This window comes from Narcine bancroftii, chromosome 3 (genome assembly GCF_036971445.1).
Source record: "Narcine bancroftii isolate sNarBan1 chromosome 3, sNarBan1.hap1, whole genome shotgun sequence".
Lineage (NCBI taxonomy): Eukaryota > Metazoa > Chordata > Chondrichthyes > Torpediniformes > Narcinidae > Narcine > Narcine bancroftii.
In genome coordinates, this window is record NC_091471.1 from 1,770,560 (window position 1) to 1,784,416 (window position 13,857).

General features: G+C 45.7%; 1 protein-coding gene across 6 annotated transcripts in view; it reads right to left on the bottom strand.

Moving 5' to 3' along the window:
* The window catches only part of mogs (mannosyl-oligosaccharide glucosidase), a 125,464-nt gene extending 112,026 nt beyond the window's left edge, over positions 1-13,438 (bottom strand). For 3 of the 6 annotated variants that reach the window (XM_069923349.1, XM_069923346.1, XM_069923350.1), the window contains exon 1: positions 12,677-13,438. The gene's annotated coding sequence lies outside the window, so the exon portion shown is untranslated. The other 3 variants (XM_069923351.1, XM_069923348.1, XM_069923347.1) reach the window with 2 other exon arrangements.
* Positions 13,439-13,857: the final 419 nt, after the last annotated feature.

Consider the following 13,857-nt stretch of genomic DNA (forward strand, 5'->3'; position numbering starts at 1 on the left):
TTTTTTTATGAAGGAATATTTAGGTTGGCTCAACATCAAGGCCAATGGGCCTGTACTGTGCTGCATTGTTCTATATACAGAAGAGCAGAGACTATTTGACTTGCTATATTTATAGAGTCAGACATGAACAGCAACTGGATCCTCAACTTCCTCACTGGCAGATACCAATCCGAATGGATTAGCAACATCACCTCCTCCTTGCAATCACAGTATAATAGTGGTTACCACACCCTTGTTAGTTGGCGTTCTGGGGTCCCAGAATATATGGTAACCTATGACCACGTCCTCCTTTGCAATAGCTACCCTATTGACGGGGTGGAGAGTTAGTACCTTCAAGGAAAATCTAAACCCACTATCAAGAACAAAGCTGTTTGGCCAAAAAAAATCTTATCAGTAACAAATTACCTCATTAGTCAACATCTCTCTTCTTCTTTGGCTTGGCTTCGCGGACGAAGATTTATGGAGGGGGTAAAAAGTCCACGTCAGCTGCAGGCTCGTTTGTGGCTGACAAGTCCGATGCGGGACAGGCAGACACGATTGCAGCGGTTGCAGGGGAAAATTGGTGGGTTGGGGTTGGGTGTTGGGTTTTTCCTCCTTTGCCTTTTGTCAGTGAGGTAGGCTCTGCGGTCTTCTTCAAAGGAGGTTGCTGCCCGCCAAACTGTGAGGCGCCAAGATGCACGGTTTGAGGCGATATCAGCCCACTGGCGGTGGTCAATGTGGCAGGCACCAAGAGATTTCTTTAGGCAGTCCTTGTACCTTTTCTTTGGCGCACCTCTGTCACGGTGGCCAGTGGAGAGCTCGCCATATAACACGATCTTGGGAAGGCGATGGTCCTCCATTCTGGAGACGTGACCCATCCAGCGCAGCTGGATCTTCAGCAGCGTGGACTCGATGCTGTCGACCTCTGCCATCTCGAGTACTTCGACGTTAGGGATGTAAGCGCTCCAATGGATGTTGAGGATGGAGCGGAGACAACGCTGGTGGAAGCGTTCTAGGAGCCATAGGTGGTGCCGGTAGAGGACCCATGATTCGGAGCCGAACAGGAGTGTGGGTATGACAACGGCTCTGTATACGCTTATCTTTGTGAGGTTTTTCAGTTGGTTGTTTTTCCAGACTCTTTTGTGTAGTCTTCCAAAGGCGCTATTTGCCTTGGCGAGTCTGTTGTCTATCTCATTGTCGATCCTTGCATCTGTTGAAATGGTACAGCCGAGATAGGTAAACTGGTTGACCGTTTTGAGTTTTGTGTGCCCGATGGAGATGTGGGGGGGGGGCTGGTAGTCATGGTGGGGAGCTGGCTGATGGAGGACCTCAGTTTTCTTCAGGCTGACTTCCAGGCCAAACATTTTGGCAGTTTCCGCAAAGCAGGACGTCAAGCGCTGAAGAGCTGGCTCTGAATGGGCAACTAAAGCGGCATCGTCTGCAAAGAGTAGTTCACGGACAAGTTTCTCTTGTGTCTTGGTGTGAGCTTGCAGGCGCCTCAGATTGAAGAGACTGCCATCCGTGCAGTACCGGATGTAAACAGCGTCTTCATTGTTGGGGTCTTTCATGGCTTGGTTCAGCATCATGCTGAAGAAGATTGAAAAGAGGGTTGGTGCCAGAACACAGCCTTGCTTCACGCCATTGTTAATGGAGAAGGGTTCAGAGAGCTCATTGCTGTATCTGACCCGACCTTGTTGGTTTTCGTGCAGTTGGATAATCATGTTGAGGAACTTTGGGGGACATCCGATGCGCTCTAGTATTTGCCAAAGCCCTTTCCTGCTCACGGTGTCGAAGGCTTTGGTGAGGTCAACAAAGGTGATGTAGAGTCCTTTGTTTTGTTCTCTGCATTTTTCTTGGAGCTGTCTGAGGCGAGAAATCAGACTGCTCAAACTACAGGGGAATCACGTTGCTCTCCATTGCAGGCAAAATCTTCGCTAGGATTCTACTAAATAGAATAATACCTAGTGTCGCCGAGAATATTCTCCCAGAATCACAGTGCGGCTTTCGCGCAAACAGAGGAACTACTGACATGGTCAACATCTCTACCTTCATAACAAATCAAAGATTATAAAAGTAATTCAAAAAAGGGTCCTCACAGTGTTTGAAAAATTGGAAATAGAGTTCTAATCTTCTCTAAATTTAAACATGACATGACGTAATGTAGCCATTGAGCACGATTAGATGGGGTAATGTCTCTCCATCTGAGCCAAACTGCCCACCTCGCCATAAGAAAAATAAAAGCTAATACATGGAGCTCAGATGTATTTAATGTTATGCCATTCTCTCCAATACCAAATAAAGAAGTGCAGAGAAAGTATGAAATACTTTGATCCAGTATTTCTCAAGACTCAGATGTATCCAAAACAGATGAATTAATGAAGCATCTCCAGTGTTGCATTTAGCACAACGAGGAGATACATCCACATAAAAATGAGATCGTTTGACTTTGGACATGCGAGCCCTATGGACTACTTTAAATTGTAGGAGAGAGTGGCGGGAATATAAAGAAGAGGTATTAACCCATTTGAAAATTATATTCCAAGTTTCTTCAGGAATTAAAACCTGTAAGTCCCGTTCCCAGGCTTTTGTAATTTTATCTGAGGGAGCCTCTCTTATTCCCAACAACATATCATAAATGTGAGATATTGAACCATTATAGAAAGGTTGTAAATTAAAAATTTCAACAATTATGGTAAATTCTTATCAGTCCTCTTCAGAAATGCATGTAATTGAGATTGTAAAAAAACTCTAATCTGGAGATAATGAAAAATATGAGTATTTGGTAGATTGTATTTAACTGAAAGTTGTTCCAAAGAAGCAAGATTTCCTTTGACAAATAAATCTTTAAAATATTTAATGCCCAATCTATACATCAATTCTTTAAAAGTTACATCAATCATGAAACTAATTATGCTAATAATTAGAAAAAATAGGACTAGAGATTTCTCCACATGAGTGCCTCAGGCCTATATTACTCTGGAATGCTAGATGTGTGGCGGCGCACATCGAGACGCAGGCGAACCAGCTCCGCATTTGCCACGGCTGTGGGAGCAGAGCAGCTGTGTTAAGATGGCGCCACCGGGTTTGTTTTCCTTGTGGTCAATGGGGCCGCGCATGCACACTCAGCTGCATCATTACGTCACCCCTACGCAGAGGTGGGACTTCCCAGCCACCTTGTAAGGTGCAGCGCGGGTTTTTCAAACCATTGGAAGCAAAACTGACTCAGTGTATAGTCTCGTTCTTTTGCTCCCCCTCTATAGCTACGCTACATTTGGTGACCCTGACAAGCCTAGTCGATTCTGGACTCTACATCATGGACACTGCAGTAGCCATGAAATTACCGACCATCTGGATGCTTCGCACACGCACTTGGTTCGGGCAAGCGGAAGCACAATTCCACCTCTGGCAGATCACCTCCGACTTGACAATGTTCTATCATGTCATCAGCGCTCTTAACCAGGAGACCACAGCCAGGGTGGACGACATAATACAGGACCCCCACCCCGGAGGAAGGTAAATACCCAGCTCTCAAGAAGCTCCTCTTAAGTACTTTCGTCCTGTCCAGACAACAGCCTTCCGCCAGATTCATGCACCTAGACAGCCTAGGAAACAGCACCATCCGCCCTCATGGACGAAATGCTCGCACTAGTATGTCTCATGTTTGAGCAGACTTTCCTGGAGCAGATGCCAGATAACATAGGGCTGCTGTTAGTGGATGAGGATTTCTCAGACCCTCACAAGGACGCGGCCAGAGCATATGTCTTGTGATGCACAAAGCTTGAAAATGAGTTCACCATGAACCAGGCATCGCGTCCCCACCCCAACTGAGCACAACTGCGCGCCAGCAAGCCAACAGAGGCACCAAACACTAACTAGTGCTTTTATCACTAACGCTGGGGAGCACAGGCACGAAAATGCAGGCAACCCTGTTCGTTTCTGGAAAACAGCCAGGGCAGCCACCGCTAATAGCCATGGCAGCTAGCCACAATAGCCTTTTGCACATCACTGACAAGGTTAGTGGCTGATGGTTCCTGGTTGACATGGGTGTCAAACTCAGCGTCATTCCAACTGCACTGGAGACACGAACATGACCACGAGGCCCCATGCTCCGGGCGGCAAACAACACCACCATCAAAAGCTTCGGCACACGCAACATGCAAATACAGCTCGGCAACGAAAAGTTCCTGTGGAATTTCACACTGGCCGCGATGGACACATCGCTCCTCGGTGCTGATTTCCTTCGGGTGAACAGCCTGCTGGTGGACGTGAAAGCCAAGCATCTAGTGCATGGCCAGACCTTCCAAACCATCCAACTCGAAGCTACCATCGTCTGCAACCCAGGCGTGGCCACGGTGAGTGCCCCTAAGGATGAGTACAGACACCTCCTGGACGAAGTCCCGGCTATCCTCAGGCCGCAATTCACTCCCACGATGCCACAGCAACACTACATACCGACCCAAGAGCCCTTGCTCCACGCCAAAGCCAGGAAGCTTCCCCCAGACAAACTGCAGTTGACCAAAGAGGAATTTTCTCAGATGCAAGAGGTCCACAGGTCCAACAGTCCATGAGTGTCCCCAGAACACATATTTCCCAAGTCCTCAAGAGGGTGGCGGCCCTGTGGGGATTACAGCCACCATAACTACTCCACCACACCTGACCACTACCCAGTCCCACACATACAGGACTTCACAGCCAACCTTCACGGCATGAAGATGTTCTCCAAAGTCAATTTGGTGTGTGGCCAAATTAGGTATGGTTGCCAAATCCCCAACCACCCGGACGACATTGGTAAGACAGCCATCATCACCCCATTCAGACTTTTTGAATTCCTCCGCATGGCTTTTGGTCTCAAGAACATGGCGCAAACATTTCAATGCTTGATGGATGTGGTGGGCAGAGACTTCAACTTTGTTTTCATTTACTTAGATGACATACACATCGTGAGCAAGGACCAAGATGAGCACAAGGACCATCTCCACAGCCTCTTCACTTGCCTGTCGGAATCTGGACTTGTGGTCAATGAGGAAAAGTGCTGATTTGGAAAAGACTCTAAGCCACACATGTCAAACTCTGGCCCACGGGCCATATTTGGCCCGTGATATAATTATATTTGGCCCGCAAGATCATTTCAAAAATGTATTAGAGGTGGCCCGCTGGCCGCAGCGCCAGTATAGCGCATGCACAGTAATACAACAAATCCCAGAATGCATTGGCGTCAGCCTGCTAATCGCCCCCACCTCCTCTGTTTACGTTGCAGGGTCTCACCGTGAACTCTGGTTTTGGGGCCTGGCCGGTGTCAGGGGAAGCCAAGGCCGCTTCCCAGCGCCCGGAACTGGAGGCCTCGGGCCTGACCTCGCCAGGACCGTTGCCCACTCCCCCTCCCTGCCGCAGGCCGATCCGCGACTCACGGTGACGGGGCCGCTGATCCGCCGAGATGCCGCCCTGCAGCGAGAGCCGATGCCCCCGTACTGTCGTTGTCCAACCCGATCGCCCGCAAACCCCGCCCTCCTGCACACAGGCCTGAGGAAGGATTATGAACTTTAATCTCAGGATAAAACGATCTTCCAATAGTTTCATGTCACAGTGATAAATATATTCCTGGTTAAAAATGGTCCTGCACCTGGATACAAGCTCATTAGGCATAAAACTTGAAAAGTGTGTAAATCAAAGGATATCTGTACCAATGGAAAAAGGGCATGGCAAATAACCCTGCTAGAGTTCATGCCCACAATCAGTCACCCATTTGATTGTTTCAGGAATCATGTTATTCTCCCACAACTTATTTTAGACTCCTGAATGTTGTTAACCCATAGTACCTTAATAATTTTCATTCAAATATTGTTAGTATTACAAACTAGAAGCTGCTTGACAAACTGTGAAAATTCTTTCGCACCACCACCCCACCTTCGACCCCACAATCGCAGCACTCAAAACTCTTTTCCTGACCTGGTGGCGCAGCAGTTTAACCAGCGCTGAGTGCAGGCTCTGACCAGGGCCCAAGTGTGAGAAGAAGGACCTATGGGCCCATTCTATTTTCATTGACTCCCCCAGTTTCTCCCTCCCCAGGGTTTTTGGAAACCTCCCCCTCTTTCAATCCCACATTTTATTATGTTTTGCCTATTATAATTTTCTAGGGCATCAATTTTCTGCCAGAGGCGGCTCTTTTCCTCCTCCCACGCTGTCACCTCTCTCCAGCTTCACTATTCTATCCTCATTGTCCCCTGTTTTCTCCTCTACCTCAGCCACTCTTCCTTTTAAAATATTTTCACATCTGTCCAATTTAGTGTTCAATGGTCCTTTTTTTTTGCTTCAGACTAAAGATAATTGTTTTTCAATTTTCTCCATAGCCTCCAGGATAACCTACAACGAGGGCTCCTCTCACTGCCGCCGCCATCTTGACTGCCTCGTGCTGCCTGACGTTGTCTCCCTTGCCACTGCTACTGGATGGATCACTGCAGCATCAGCTGCCTCTGCAGGGTCAGGATCTTCCAGGTCAGCCATTGTGCTCCTTCCCTCATCGTTGGACGAGTCAGTCATAGTCTCTACCGCCTCTGCTGCTGCAGGGTAGAGTTCTCCCATGCCTCCCCTCTTCCTGTGTCTGCCGGCCATTGTGCTTCACATTTGTGCACCTCGCGCTCATTGCTCTGGTGGAGGCTGTTCCCTCTGTCATTCGACGCACTAGCGTCTTCTGACTCTTCTGCCACAGGGCCGAGATCTCTTGCACATCCTCTTCTCGCGCTCTTACTGTCCATTGGGTTCAGACTCGAGTGCCCCTGGAATTCTGGCCGCCATGAGAGTCGGTCCCTTCCCTGGGCCCCGTCTGCCAATGACCGGTCCATGACCATTTCATTGCATCATTTTGGGTTGGCGGCCTCACTGATTGTTTCTCTGGGTGATCCCAGGTACTCTCCTCAGGTCGCATTGCCACCACCACTGTTGGGGCCGTTAAAGCTCCGGGTCTGCGATCTCCCACGCCATCTCGATCCCATTGATCAGGCTGAATTGAGCCTCTCTATTCACAATCGTTTTACTGATCACTTTTTGCTGGTTGGCATTTTTCTTCCCCATCTTTGGCAGGTAAGTGATCTCATCTTGTTCTCTGCATCTTTTAGTTCTTATAACTTTGACTTTTGTGCCTTTCTTTCCGTCTATGGTCTGGAAGCTCCTGGCGTCCACATCCTCCTAATCTCTCTGCATCACGAGACTGCCCAGATGTATCTTTCTTAGTGAAGACAAAACCAAAGAATTAATTCAATATTCCTTGTTTTCCATCATGAATTCTCCTGATTCTCTAAAGGCCCTACATTTGCTTTAACAAGTCTCTTTCTCTTCATATAGCAATAGAAGCTTTTGCTGTCAGTTCTTACATTCCCTGTAAGATTCCTCTCATACTCTATTTTCCTCCTTCTAATTAGGCACTTTGTCTTCATCTGCTAAATTCCAAATAATTCCCAGTCCCCAAGACTGCAGCCTTTAAAAACAAGAGGATTTAGAAGGTCAAATGTATAAAGTTAGTGATATGAAGGATCTGAGGGTCCAGGTCCATAACTCATTGAAAGTGGCCACACAAATGTATCGGGTGATAAAGAAGGCATATGGCTTCATTGGGCTTGGCAGCAAGTATAAAAGTGGGTGTCATGTTGCAGCGATATAAAACTTTAATTAGGCGCCACTTGGAATACTGTGCGCAATTCCAGTTGTCCCATTACAGGAAGCATGTCAGAATCAGAATCAACTGTCATGAACAAGTTATGAAATTCAGTGTTTTGTGGCAACATTCATATTATAACCATCCTATACCATTACTATAAATAAAAACAACTAAAAGTATAGTGCACGAAAAGCAGGGCAGTGTCTGTGGTTCATTGATTATTCAGGAATCTGATGGCAGTGGGGAAGAAGCTATCCTTATGCCATTGAATGCTTGTCTTTAAGTTCCTGTACTTTTTTCCTGATAGTGGCAGAGTAAAGAGGGCATGGCCTGGGTTTTGGGGGCGTTTTGATAGAGGCTGCTTTTTTAAGACACCGTCTCATGGACGTTCTCGATGGAGTGGAGTCTGATGTCTGTGATGTCGCAGGCCAAGTTAACAATCTCCTGGAATTTATTCTTGTCCTGAGAGTTGGCACCTCCACTCCAGGCAGTGATGCAACCAGCCAGGATGCTCTCCACAGTACACCTGTAGAGGTTTCTGTGTTTTTGTTAACATATCGAATCTCTTCAGACACCTCATGAAGTCTAGCCGCTAGCGAGCCTTCTTGGTCATTGCATCAACATGGAAGCTCAAGGACAGACGCTTGGAGATGTTGACACCCAGGAATTTAAGTTCTTGACCCTCTCCAGGACTGAGCCCTCAATGGGTGTTAACATCTCCGAGCATCTGTCCTGGAGCCTTCTTAAGTCCACAATCATCTTCTTGGTTTTGCTAATGCTGAGCGCAAGGTTGTTGTCTCTACACCCCTCAACGAGGTGATCTATCTCCCTTCTGTACACTTCCTCATTGCTGTTTGTGAATCTGCCAACAACTGTGGTGTCATCGGAAACTTGTAGATAGGAGACTGATTGACATCCCCACTGCACTGAGCTCAGCTGCACCAAGTTTGAAAAGCTAAAAAAAACACCTGTTCTTATCTAAAACTGTTTATCAAAATACAGATTTCAGTAAGACATTTGACAAGGTCCCAAATGGTAGGCTCATTCAGAAACTTATGAAGCATAGGATCCATAGAGCCTTGACTGTTTGGATTCAGAATTGGTTTGTCTGCAGAAGGCAGAGGGTGATAGTAGATGGAACATTCAGTGCCCTCCATAATGTTTGGGACAAAGATATTTTTTTCCATTATTTGCCCTGATGTTCCACAGTTTTAAATGTGTAATCAAACAATTCACATGTAATTAAAGTGCACATTACAGAGTTTATTCAAAGTTATTTGTATGCATTTTGGTTTGACCATGTAGAAATTAAAAGCACGTTTCATGCATTGCCCCTCATTTCAGGGTACCTTAATTTTTGGGATATTTGGCTTCACAGGTGTTTGTGAATACTCAGGTATGTTTAATTGCTTCATTGGTGCTGGTGTAAGAGAACCTGCTTCTAAATTTTTGATCACCTTTGGAGTCTGTACTTGCCATCTTTCAACGTGAGGACCAGAGTTGTGCCAATGAGAGTCAAAGAAGTCATTATGAGGCTGAAAAGACAAGAATAAAACAGGAAGGGATTTCACGCAAACCTTACGATTACCAAAATCAACAGTTTGGAACATCATTAAAAAGAAAGAGTTTACTAGTGAGCTCAGTCATCACAAAGGAACTGGTATTCCAAGGAAGACCACTGCTTATAGAACACTACAGCACAGAAAACAGGCCATTCAACTCTTCTAGTCTGTGCCGAAACATCATTCTGCAAGTCTCACTGACCTGCACCCAATGCATAACCTTCCAGACCTCTCCCATCCATGTATCTATCCAATTTATTCTTTAAACTTAAGTGTGAGCCCACATTTACCATGTAAGATGGCGGCTCGTTTCACACCCCCACCACTCCCTAAACCTTTGCCCTTTCACCCTAAACCATGTCTTCTTGTATTTATCTTTCTTGATCTAAGTGGAAAGAACCTATTCACCTTTACTCTGTCTATACCCACAATATGCTCTTTCTTCTAAATGATTTTCCAAACAGTTGATTTTGGAAATGTTAAGGTTTTGGTGATGTCTCAATAATTTCTTTTTGTTTTTCAGCCTCATACTGACAAAACTCTAATCCTCATGTTGGAAAATGGCAACTACAGACGCCAAAAGTGATCAAAAACTTAGAAGCAAGCCTAGCTCCTTTCTACCTGCACCAATGAAGCAATTAAACATACATATCGGAATCCTCACAAACACCTGTGAAGCCAAATGTCCCAAACATTAGGGTATCCTGAAATGGGGAAACTATGTATATAAAATGCTGTCATTTCTACATGGTCAATCCAAAGTGTATTCAAATAACCTTGAATCAACTTTGGAATGTGCATTTTTATTACAGGTGAATTGTTCAATTACAAATTTAAAACTGTGGAGCGCAGGTGCAAATTAAGGAAGAAAGTGTTTTTGTCCTGTATGTTTGAAGGTTGGTGACTAGTGACATCCTGCAGGGATTTGTTCTGGGACCCTTGCTGTTTGTGATTTTTATAAATGACGTCAAAGGGGGAAGGTGGGTCAGTATGTTTGCAGATGACGTGAAGGTTGGAAGCATTGTGGTAAGTATAGCTTACAAAAGAATTCAGAAAGGATACAGATTTGGCTGGAGAAATGGTAGATGTGATTCAATCTGATTAAGTGTAAAGTGATGCACTTTGGAACGTTGAACTTGAGGCAAAGTACGTGCTCGATTGCAGGATTCTCCACAGTGTGGAGGAGCAGGGGATTCAAGTCCATAGATCCCTCAAGGTTGCCACACGGTGGTAGAATGGTTAAGAAGGCGTCCTTCTTAAGGTGTGTCACCCTTCATTAATAAAGGAATTGCATTCAAGATAATGTTGCGTGCATTTCCAGTTATCTTGTTACAGGAAGGATGGGGAAGCTTTGGAGAGGGTGCAGAATGGATTTACCAGGATGTTGCCTGGATTGGAGAATATGTATTGAAGCAAGGTTGTCTGAGCTTGGGCTTTTCTCTTTGGAGCAATGAAAGATGAGAGGTGACTTAATAGAGGTCTATAAGATAAATTAGAGGCATAAATAGGGTGGACAGCCAGCACCTTTTTCCCAGGGCAAGTCGAAAGTACCAGAAGATATCTGTTTGAGGAAAGATTTGGGGAGATGCCAAATGTAAGTTATTTATCTTACAGAGTGATAAGTTCCTGGAATACATTGTCAGGGGTGGTGAGTGGAGGCTGGTAAAATAGGAAAATTTCAGTATGCACGTGGATGTAAGAAAAGTAGAGGGTTATGGGTGAATGATTGGGAAAGGTTAGATTATTGTGGTATAGGTTTACATCAGTCGGCACATCATAGGCCAAGGGTCTGCAACGTTCTTTGTTCTGAAAACAGATCTGGAATACTATATTTACCAAAGATCACTTTCAACTTTCACAAGAGAACTATGCTAAGTTGCACTGAAAAATATGGACCCTGCAAAATAAAATTTTCTTGAAGAAATACCAAGATGCTGGAGGAATTCAGCAAGTAACATGCATGGATTTAAGAGGGCTGGTGTCCATTTCTCTCCATGGACACTGCTTGACCTGCCGAGTCTCTCCAGCTTCTTGCTATTTGCCTACGATTCCAGCATCTGACGTTCTTGTGTTTCTGTTTTCTTGACGATTTTTTTGGCAGAGGGATTGAGCACAGCTATGGTGGAGGGGATGGTTTAGGGTTCAAAATCTAGGTGCAAGGAGGTTGTTTCCCTTGGCTGTTGTGCCCAGAAGCAGCGGTCATCGTCTCAGAGTAAAGAAAGGTTGTGATGGACAAGTGGGGCTGTTCCATGCTGTGTGACTCTATGAGATGTGAATGGCTGACAGTTTGACTTAGAAAAAGCTCTGATCAAAAAAAACATACAGGGGTTATAGGAGTATTTGGGTGGCACAGGCTCATAGGCTTGCTGTATATATAAATCTTGGATCCTGCCCCAGGGATTTATCCACTTTTAAGTATTTGAAGACCTCAACAGCTGCTCCTTCATAATGTTGATATGCTCCAGGATGTCACTGTTCCCTACCCTGAAAACACTCAACTCAAGCAGCATTGATTCAGGGTCTCTTCCCCATACATCCACCATTCCTTTGCTTCCACAGATGCTACCTGACCTGGAGAGTGTTTCACCACTTTGTTTTTTGTTTCAGTTGCCAGTGTCTGTAATCTGTGTCTTTGCTACCTTTCATGTCTTTCTCCATGGTATATGCAGATGAGAAGTGTACATTTAACAACCTGCCCATCTCCAGTGGAGGCACATAGATGACCACCCTGATCATTAAAGGGACTCCCTAGCTACCCTTTAACCGATAATAATTTATAGAATATTTTATAATTCTCCCTTATTTTGTCTACTCATGACCCCTTTTGGCCCTCCTAACATCCTTCAATCTACTGCTACCTACATCTTTTATGCTTGATCTCAGTTCCCTAAATCTGAACTACATCTCTCCCTTTTTCTTGACCAGAATCATATCCCTCATCGAGGATTCCCTAATCTTGCCCTTCATCCCAACAGGAACATTTCGATCCTGAACATTCCGTCTCATTTTAAAAAGCCTCCACTTGTCAGATGTCCCTCTCCTAACTAGTAAACCTGTCCTATCTTTTCCATTATCTATTTTCAACCACTGACAACGACCACAGCCTCATTTCCTAGGAGATTGAGTGCAGCTCCTTCTCAAGTAGTCATTTTCTCATTTCTCTCCGATCACAGAAATCAGCTGTTTGTGTTGGAGCATTAACTTTTTTTATTAGCTTTCCATCACTAATTTTTGATCACCTTCTCTAGAAGCTCACCTTCAGGAATGGCTCAGTCCCCACATCCAGGAATCGAGCACTGCTCTCTCCATTCATCCCAAAGTTCTTTTGAAAACATTTCAGGAGTAGCTTGACCTTATCCTTCTTCTCTCCACGTGGTCTGATTCATGGATCAACTGCCACATTTCTCTAGCTATGAGTTTGTCTCGTTTTACTCATTAATGCACGTCAGAATTGCTACACAAAGCTAAAGTTCTTCCGTTTTACCTGCTTGTGCACGAAATCCATTTTGGTCAGGATGAAGATCAGGGAACAACTGAGTTCCTGGGAATTCCATTGTTATTTTAGGATCAACCACTACTTTAAACACTTCTTTGTGGCTGCTAAGTGAAGTATCAGCCACTGAGTTTTTAGTTAGAGGTGATGAAATTGCAACCTGGTACCAAATCCCTAAAATCACAACTACATTTGTAATAAACATTTGAAACTGCATAGATAACCAGAAAGCGTCTGAATCTTCTTAACGATTTTCTCTCCTCCCAGTTTCCTTTTCCACTTTCTTAGCTGTCATCTTGTCTCAAATCCTTCTTGCTCCTTCCCGGTGTGTTCAGATTTCCTTCTCTGTCACTTCGGTTCCACCTGAGCCCTTTGCTTTCATTCTCCTCTTCTCGTTTTTTTTCCCAATATCCCTATCACTTCCTACCTTGTTTCTGTAGCCCAACATCTGTGTACCACATTGTCTTAATTTATCCCAAGCACTCCCTGATGAAATATGACGCCACAACTCTTTATTGCTGCCTTCCCCCAACTGAAACCCTTGCTTTACACCCTCCTCATTTGTTCCCACCCTTCCTCTCTTTCCCCAATGGCCCTTTCACATTGTTTTAACTTGTCTTCTACCCCTACCCTTTATTTTACAATCCCCTTTATCCTTCCTTCTCTTTATTGCTTGCCAGTTCACTATTCCCTTCCCCTGTCCTCACCGCATCCAACTGCTGTTACCTCCCCTCCCTTCTGAACCCCTCTCTCTTTCTGAGACCCCCTCCCTCTTTCTCTGACCCCCCTCTCCCAGACCCCCTCCCTCTTTCTCTGACCCCCCTCTCCCAGACCCCCTCCCTCTTTCTCTGACCCCCCTCTCCCAGACCCCCTCCCTCTTTCTCTGACCCCCCTCTCCCAGACCCCCTCCCTCTTTCTCTGACCCCCCTCTCCCAGACCCCCTCCCTCTTTCTCTGACCCCCCTCTCCCAGACCCCCTCCCTCTTTCTCTGACCCCCCTCTCCCAGACCCCCTCCCTCTTTCTCTGACCCCCCTCTCCCAGACCCCCTCCCTCTTTCTCTGACCCCCCTCTCCCAGACCCCCTCCCTCTTTCTCTGACCCCCCTCTCCCAGACCCCCTCCCTCTTTCTCTGACCCCCCTCTCCCAGACCCCCTCCCTCTTTCTCTGACCCCC